Here is a 10,059-nt window from a genome sequence, read left to right as displayed (position 1 = left end):
GACCAGAGATTAATACTCCTCACTCACTAGACATTCAAACCAGCACAGTCTCCCTAAAGCCCGTCACACATACGCAACTCAAGGGCCTACTGCAGCGTGACTCAAGGTCGTGTCATAGTTGGCTCCCACACCACCCAACTGGCCCTGAGTCTGCTCTGCTTATGAATGCTTAACGACTGCGTCACAACTGCCTCACGACCGGTCGTGACGTCCTCAAAAAAGCAACAAGATCACGAGGTGACCACGAGGTGATGCAGGTACAAGTCTTCAAATTTGAAGACTCGTACCTCCATCACAACTGCGTGATGCATTTGGGAATGCACCATGACCCCCCCCGAAGGCGTGATGGCTGGGGTGACGCATGGAGGCAGGCAGCAAAGCATGAACTTATGGCAGGCATGGCCCTGTCATGGCTTATACACCGCACGCTCGAGGACTCGCAGTTGCCGTGTGTGACTGGTGCTGCCACCTTGCCGCCCATGTCAGGTTTCCTGCTAAGACTCTTGGCGTGCTCTTCACACGGTCTTGACTCAGGCACAGCCCAGTCATCATGTGGTCTTGATGCAGTTGTCACGTGGTCGTGAGCCATGAGTCTGATTTGCTGAATGGACTGTCAAAATATGTGGCATGGTTGTCTTGGGGTCTTTGCAAGGTCTGGTCGTGGTCAGCGACTCGTCACGCAGTCGTAACTTTTTTTTTTTTTTTTTTTTTTTTGCGACTGCATCACAGCACACTATGACCGCATCACGATGCATCCGATTGAGCTAAGACTGCTTCACAACCAACCTACAACACTCCCGACTGCGACGCAACTGTGACATGACTTTTGGCAAGTCATGAGGCAGCCACGATTTAACACGTGTTAAAAAATCATGAGGCACAACGAACTGTCCCAGCAGCTCACGAGGGCCCTAAAGAGGGCTTTGTCGGCGAATCAAAGGACGATCGATGAAAAATGCATTACAATCTTGAGTTAAGTTGCAGTCGGCCCTTGATTTGCGTTTGTGTGACAGGGGCTTAAGGTAAGTGGGTTGACATTGTTGGTTTAGTGGCAGCCAGGATGGTTAATATCATACACAGGGGTCTGGGGGAGGGCAGCCCACCCCAGTATGAGGAACCCCAGGGATTGTTTTATTCCAATGTTTTGGCAAACAGTGCATTTCCATAGGAAATGGGGGTTAAAATAAATAAAGGTCAAAAAAACCTTGCAAACAATATTGCAAGTGTTCCCATTAACAAATGATGAATATTTTATGACAGGGATTAGCATTCATAATTGTAGACTCATCTAACAGCCAGATTCTACAGATATAATATTTGTTACTAGATCTATGACAACAAATTCTGCAAAAATAGGTTACTACAGAACATGCAGTTAGCCTTGTTGATGTCCGCCACTGTACAACACACAATGGGTCAATTTGGGCCCAAACCTCACTCATCCCCAAAATCGTTCCAGTCAGGCCTGATTACATAGGTTAGGTTAGGTTAATGGCGACAAACGATTAGTGACAGACTGACTCTGGGGCCGAAGCAACCTGAAAGTCCACGGTAGCCGGCCGCTGCCCACGGTCTGCATGTAAAACTAAGTTGTATTGATATCCTCAAAATTATTCATTTCTGCAGTTTACTAATGCCATCACAATGATGGTTACTGTTTGCAAAGAAAAAAAAAAAAATTAGTCATTGTCTAATCCTGTGTTGCCCCATGAGAAGCGTAGGAGCCCGGGACTTGGCAATCATAACATCTGAGTGACAAGCCTCTGAGTGGCATTACGTGAGTAATAAACCCCAATCACCCCTTGGATTTAACCCCTTAACCGCGGGTGTCATTCCAGAATGACGGCGACAAAACTGGACCAAACCGCGGGTGGCATTCTGGAATGATCGTGAATATTTTGAACACCGCGCGTTTTCCCGGCGCGCAAATATTCTCACGCAAGAGTAGCTGTCGAGTTCTTTCACGCCAGCCATCCCACACCTCCCTCCTCCAACCCCGAGGGGACCCCCCCCACCCCTGCCCTGACCCGCGTCAGTCAGTATCTGTCCAGCTCTGTGTGTGATAATGGCGCTCCGTCCCGACTCATCGTCGCTCGCTTCCTCCTCTACAATGTTTAGTGCTAGTGTTCCCTCTACCTCTACACCGGTAAAGGAACTGCCGACGGCGAGGCAGAAGGGGTTGAGCACTCCTGAAATTAGAACTGAGCTGGACAAAACAGTAAGTACTACTCTTGATTGTGGCAGTGAAAGTGACACACTCACAGCAAGCAGTGATGATTTGGCAGTGATTGGTGGTGAACCATTTTCCACTGATAGTGACAGTGATGAAAGTGATCGTGTTGATTCCCCCCCACCACCCCCAACTTACTCTGGGAAAGGAAAGGCTCCTATGGGCAAATCTGGTATTGCACGTGGGAAGGGAGTGAAGCGCAGGCTCACGTCTCCCACACCAGGCCCTAGTACGCATTTCCCATCAATTTCCCGTTCCCCTAGCCCTATTGCCCTCACATCATCATCATCATCATCATCATCTGTCGTGCCCTCTCCTCAGTCTACATCATCTGAGGAGTACGAATTACCAAAGCCTGCAAACCGAGGGAAGGCAGGCCGTGCAGGCAGGCCTAGAACAAAGGGGATGCGTGGCAGTTGGAGGGCAAAGCTGGGCGATAAGCGAGGTGATAAGCGGGGTAGAAAGGGTCAAGTTTCACCACGCACCAGGTCAGAAACCCCCCCGCCTGCCCCCCGCTCAGTTCCCTCACCCGCGCCACCCCCCCCACTCACCCCCCTCCCTGTTGCCTCCTGCCTCACCCACCTCCCGCTTGCCTCCTGCCTCACCCATTGCCTCTACATCAGCTCCTTCTCACGGGGAAACGAGTGGAATGCAACCTGCCCCTGCCACTGAACCACACACAGGGCAAGTTGATGCATTTGTTTGGACTGACGGTGGAGATTTCCAGCCACACAATCCACCGTTTGATATGACAAATGCTGGAATACAGCCTGCCTTCCCATGCAACGCAGGTGATGAGTTTGTTGATTACTTCCTGGCCTTCCTTGATGATGAAATTGTGCAGCATGTCAGCGATGAGACCAATAGGTATGCAACTCAGTGTGCAGCACAAGGGCTGGGACCTATTGGCTCGCCAAAGCAAGTGTCGTGGTTGCCTGTCGGGATCAGAGAGCTGTATGTTTTTTTTTGCACTCGTGTTTTTGATGCCCCATATAAAGAGACATGAGTTGGAGGAGTACTGGCTCGTGGATGACATAACTACTATCCCCATATTCGGAAAGTATATGTCACGGGATCGGTTCCGACAGCTGCTTGGATACCTGCACTTTGCTGATAATGACAACCCGTCCCAAACTGACCCTTTGTGGAAAGTGAGGGATTTCCTCAACAAGATTAGGGATCGATTTATGCGATTTTTCAGGCCTATGCAGAAAGTCGTCATAGACGAGTCCCTGGTATTGTTCAGAGGACGTCTCAAATTCAGGCAGTACATCCCCAGCAAACACCACCGCTTTGGGATAAAGTTCTTTGTGCTGTGTGACTGTGAGACGGGGTATATAATGGATTTTGTCATTTACTCGGCTAGCACAATGGATGTGAACAGGAAAGACCCCCTTGGCTTCTCTGGCTCCGTTGTAAAAGTGCTGATGGAGAGGTATTTTGGTGGTAATCATGTGCTGTACACAGACAATTATTACACAGCACCGAAACTCTCCAAATACCTTGCTGAACACGGCATTGGCACTGTTGGCACTGTACGGAGCTATAGGAAAGAGTGGCCTAGTTTCCCGAAGCATCATCATCATCCAGGGGAGATGTTCACCTGAAGAAGTCAGACAAGCTTCTTGCGATCAGGTGGCATGACAAGAAGGTTGTCAATATGATCAGCACCATCCACAAGGGGGAAATGAAGAGAACTGGGAAGGTCAGCTACAGGACGGGAAAGCCAATCATGAAGCCTGATGCCGTCATTGATTATAATGTAAATATGAGACTCGTTGATAAGTCTGATATGATGATTGGCGAAATAGACTGTCTCAGGAGAAACACCCGATGGTACAGGAAGGCTTGCCTGCACATGCTCGATATGTGCATGCTCAATGCCTTCATTCTTTACAAGACACAAGTCGGGGGCATAAGGCAACCATCACTGAGACAGTTTTCCAAGACTGTCGTGCAGCAGCTACTTGAACGATTTGTTCAGGTGACGGCATTGATCCCGAGGCGACACTCTGACACACAACCTGACCGTCTTGAGTGCCGCAATTACATGAGCCGGCACCAGCTTGTGAAATTGCCTCCTAAAGCAGGTGGCAGGTTGTCACAGGGCCGCTGCAGAGTATGTTCAATCACCACACGAAGGCCTACGACGAGAAAAATGAGCACACACCAGTGCCTTGAATGCCAAGTCGCTCTATGTGTAACTCCGTGCTTTGCCGAGTACCACTCTCTGAGTAAATACTGAAAGTGACAGTGATATATAGTGATGCGACAGTGACGTGCTTTGCCAATAATTGTATAATGGATAATGTAGTAATAAGGGATATTTTGCCTAGAAAATAAAGGAAATATTGGCCAGCATAATAAGTGATATTGTAATAAGAGAATCTGTGGCACTTGTGGAATTCTGCGGCACTTATGTAATTCTGTGATGCGCCAGTGATGCAATATAGTAATAAGTGCATTGTAAATATAATGTACATTGCCCATATTATATGTAAAATAATATTAGAAGTTAGAAAGAATGAAAAGATCGCAGGAAACGTCAGTGAGCGGGTGCCGCCGCAGTGAAGTGAGGCGCAGCCGCAGTGAAGAGCGGGCGCAGCTGCAGGGAAGTGCCTTTTACCTACCTCAGTGAACACAGAGTGGATGTTTATCGTATGTACAGTGTTCATATATGTTTATATTACTATTATGAGAGAGTGGTTGGCATTTGGTACTGGTGTGTGGGGCGTAAAATAGTTATTTCACACCCCTCACTTCTAACGGCTCTCCCCGTCCTGTGAAAGTCAACGAAGTCATGAAACCTACATCAATGGAAAGCTGAAGGTTTGTACTTTCTAATGGTACCTTATTTTTTTCTCTAGCTTTATTCTGTGCAGAGTTATTAAGGTTTAAAGGTTTGTTTACATTTGGCTGAAACCCCCGCGGAAGAGGACAGTCAGACCAAAACAATACCCGCGGTTAAGGGGTTAAACCTGCACAGGCTCAATCCGATTAGAGCGCCGTAGTACCCACTAAACCACCAGGTGCCATAATTTGGTTGTATGGTTATCACCCAGCGTAGTAAATGGTATCCTGTCAGGAATCCATTTGGCTTGCCACTCAATGTAGTGTCAACCATAGGCAGAATGAAGAGGAATGAAGGAAAAAAATACAGAAAACGGTGTCTAAAGTCACCCGTAGGCAGCAGCAGGAGGAAAGAATAAAGGACAGAAGGGAGTGCAGAGTCACCCGGAGGCATAATGAGAGAAAAGGGCAAAACAGAGATGTATTTGTAAATTTCATGCATGGTTGTTCTGTAGTTTCGCCAACCTTGCTTCATTTTACTGAACAATAATAATTTAATGCATGGGAGTTCTGCAATGCCACCAACCTTACTTTATCAATGTAACTCGTGCTTGCCAGAGAGTATATATCTTCCACCGATTTTGTTACCGGCAAATGTACCCAATAACCCCTATAATGTCGACTTTTACCCATATATTTGGCCTTTTGAGGTCCTATGTTACTTGTAAGGACTAAATGATACACCACTGGTTCAAAATGCCCTACTGAAGGACTAGTTACTGAGTACATTCACCGGTACCGTTTTACTGGGAAAGGCGTAAGGTCGAGAACCCACCTGGTAGTCTCACCTGGCCGCCATTGCCCACCGACTTTAATATTAAGCCATACTTACTCTTAATAACCATCTATAACATTGACAAATAACACCCACTCACCTCTGTGATGTGCAGTTCATCTTCCTTGTTCCAAATTAGCTTGGAATGGACTCGGGTGTGATAACTGGGCCAATAAAACTAGGCCGGTCCGTCCCCTACCCTCTGCCCAGACGCCGTTCTCAAACGTTCAGGGAAAGGAACATGCCTAACATAAATTATGCAAATTCTAAACAATATAAGGAAAGACAGCGGTAAAAGAATCGCGGCAAATTTTATGATCTTTACCAACTTATTGCTGTACCAGTGGAGTTTTTGTTAATGATTTTTATTATGCCACGTGGCGTCAATGAAACATGGAAAATTAATCCATACAATATGTAGCAATGGTATACAGATATGCAGGAAAAAATCATTTAGATAGCCATAATAAATAGCCTTCTGAAACTCAAATTGACTAACTTTAATGCGTACGTACTTCCTGATCCCCAAAGTCTACGCGCTTCATAGCATAGGCGGGTAATTTAAATCATATATCAACCTTACACGCAAACTGCTGCCTGTATTATTCCATCAGACGGTCATACGTGGCTACAGACACTTCCGATTACTCCCTTCAAGATGTTGGGAGCCAAGGCTAGGCAACAGCAGTTTTTTCCCCTCGTTTTTTGCTAATACAGCATACCACCATGAATATTGGCCAGAACACCCTGTACATGAAAGTTCTGAGATACCGAGAGTTGTTAATCTTATATAAATGGATTAGAAAGACGTTATTAACATTTTTTCAATGCAAACTCCTGTCAGCACTGAATTTGACCCTCTAATGATCGGAACATTTCAAGTACTCTATTTCAGCTAACGCCAGACTATCATATTCAATTGAGAGTGAGAAAATGAGCCTGAGAATGTTAATATTGTCACTGTTGATCCTGTCATGGTTTTGGTAACTCAAGAAATCAATTCCAGGCGATTTTATTCAGCCGAGTTGAGTAATTTAAACCAGAGTGTTAAAGTAGTATTCGTATAAAATATTGAAAGACGTTATTTTACTTATTTACTCTAATTTTTATTTGATTCTTTTTAAAGCCATTGAATTAGGTAAAATATAAAATAATCAAGTCAGTCCCTGAAACTGACGCTTACACTCACCATTCTTGTTTACGGTACACCGCAAGGGACGCTGAAGTGGCGAGAAGAATATTAATTTGGATCATTATCGTTGTTATCACCGCCTCTGGCCCTCCATGCACAAACAAGAGTAAGTTTTCGAGCTGCTGATAATTTGGAATAAGCTTAGAATATGCTGTGGTGGGAAGGTTTGCCAAAAAGTCATGTAACCAGCACCCATATAAATTTCACATCTCGCCTAGCAAAATTTGGAAGCCCTTGATGCCAGTTTTTAAGCTGATTTCACATATACCAGGCGATATTAACCACAATGCTCTTTATTTGTGATCAGGGACAAATTTGTGAGCCAGTTGGAGTTCGAAGGAAGCTTAGAAGGCGGTGTAAGTCGAAGTATGGAGGCGGCCCCCAAGATGCCAAACCCGCTGAAACTAGACATCCAGCCATCTTTCATGTATGTATGTTTATATGTATGAATGTATGTATGTTTATAATTATGTATGTATGTAATATATGTATGTACCGTAAGTATGAATGTATGTATGTGTATATGTATGAATGTATGTATCTGTATGTATGTATGTGTGTCCATGAATTGCACTTGTAGGTGGAGGTACAGAGAAATGTGAGTGGCATACATAGAGTGGGTAAAATAGGAAATAATATGACTTGTGGAAGGTATGGAGTAAGGAAATTATGACAGGGAAGAAGGCAGTGTGTTAAATGGTATGGTGATGTGGAGAGAGTGGATGTGGATAGGTGGTCTAGTGATGTGGTGTGAATGGATGTGGATAGGGTGATGAAGAGGGTATATGTGTGTGAGTTTGAAAGTGGGGGAGGAGTGGAAGGCCAAGAAGGTGGATGGATAGGATAAAAAAAAAACTTAGAAGGTGTGTATTGTGGAGAACTGACATGGGGATCAAGTTTGAGGAAAGAATTTTGTACAGAGGAGATCATGATATGGGTTTGGCATCCATTTTAAGACCTGAGAGTTGACAGATTGACTCTTTCTGCCTCGTACAGCATTGCGATGTATATGTATAGAGGAAAATACCAAAAATTATGTATAGATGGTATATTTATTGAGGAAAATACCAAAAATTATGTATAGATGGTATATTTATTGAGGAAAATACCAAAAACACGCACAGATGGCACACGGGAAGATTAAAAAAAAAAAAAAGTAGATGGCATATTTATAGGGGAAAATACCAAAGGAATACTGTATGTACAGATGGTGTATTCTATGGAGGAAAACACTGAAAAATAAATACAGTTGGCATATTTATAGAGGAAAATACCAAAAAATACGGTATGTACAGATGGCGTATATGTACAGATGGTTAGGCCTTGGAGATGAAGACAGGATTCCGGGGGTTGAATGATGTGTGAGTGAGTATCAGGCCCATTTCTTTGCTGGCCATGCTGTTGATGTGCTCACTTTTTGTATGCTTCTTTTTTCTTCGTATTCTGGATCCTCTCTCATGCCATTCTTAGGTGGGAAAAAAAAAAAGATGTTTACGATGATGATGATTGTTTTCCTTCTGTTCTTCTTTCCTCTTTTCTTTGTTTTCTGGACCTTGCCCCATGCCTTCCTTTGGTTGGAAAGAAAGGTCATGGATATTATTATTATTATTATTATTATTATTACTAATGTTCCTGTTTTATCTGTACAGGTTGTGTTGACTGTCTGGCTCATAAAGGACCGTTGTACCTGTATCCACCTTGACCTGCATGCTCACCTGCCCAGCTTGACTGACGTGTGGCTGGACTGGCACCAGAGGCATTGGACGAAGCCGTCACCTGTGTATAACTTGCTGTTTTATGTTGACTTTGTAAAGGATGAATCAACACTTAAAGCATTATGCCTTTATTGGTGCTGTCTTTGTTGTTGTCGTGTCCCCAGACTTGTTTGGATTTGACGTTGGCCTTCCCCTGCAGTCCACCATCCTCCTGTCAGATTATAGGGAGGGAGTTGAGGTAAATTTGTATATATAATTTGTATTGCCCAGCCACACAGTTACACTAGTGCCAACCCATGATGGCTGCCCCTCTCACACCATCATTGCATCCATCAAATTAATAATTTATTGTTACAGATCCAAGTTAACTTTGTGTCTATTTGTGTCATTGTGTGTTGATTCATCTTACTAATCCATCTCGTACTTGTGTTAAATTTTTAGTGTTGGCAAATTTGCTGCATTGAGTCTTTGAAGGAACACTCCAGCACTATGGTGAGTTATAAGTTGTTTTTCTTTAGTATATGTACAGTATAGTAACTCTTTCTTTAGCAGTTATCTCCACATTGCACAGTTAAACACCAGTAAAGAATGTTATAAAGAAAGAGTAAAATCTTGAGTGCAGTGAACCATAACCATTTAAACTATAATCTCATGGGCGCTAAAGAAATAGTTAACAGTAATAGTATGGTAGTATTAAGTGTTCAGGATAGACCATTACTGAGATAACTTAGTATGCTTTCGTCTGATGGAACTGGACCACTCACATGATTAAGTTTTTGCTACCAAATTTGATGAACCCCTAGTTTTGAGGTAGTGATGAGTGTCCTTGGTTACTAGTCAAATTTAACCTGCACTCAGTTAAGCTCAAAGGGGTTGTGCTCTTTGCCAGAGTAGAATGTGTGTTATAGTTTATTCTTGCTGCCACCTGTTTTACTCAGCATGGGAAGGAGATTTTGTTAGTGAGGTGGAGGGGGAGGGGAAGACCGAGGGTAAGATGCAGGGATGAAGTGGAGAGTTGAAGGGAGGGCAGCTAAATGGCAGAGGACAGGGCAAAGAAGTGATTTGTTTGTGGCCACCCTTTACATGGTGAAGGCATCTGGCAATAAACAGATAGGAAGGATCAGTGGTACTGAAGGGGTTAATGAAGGCTGTATGTCATAACACTTAATAGAAAATCACCAACAAGCACTAAGAATAAAAGATGTGCCCATCCTGAAGGGGTAATTCTGTGATTGTGTAGTAATATTAAATGCAGGGACAAATGCTTAGTATCACAGTTTAAGCACATTGCCTTGAT

The sequence above is a fragment of the Coenobita brevimanus genome, chromosome 41 (genome assembly GCF_032717465.1).
Source record: "Coenobita brevimanus isolate Jiangsu-jjx chromosome 41, ASM3271746v2, whole genome shotgun sequence".
NCBI lineage: Eukaryota > Metazoa > Arthropoda > Malacostraca > Decapoda > Coenobitidae > Coenobita > Coenobita brevimanus.
Note: the sequence above shows the minus strand (reverse complement) of the source record.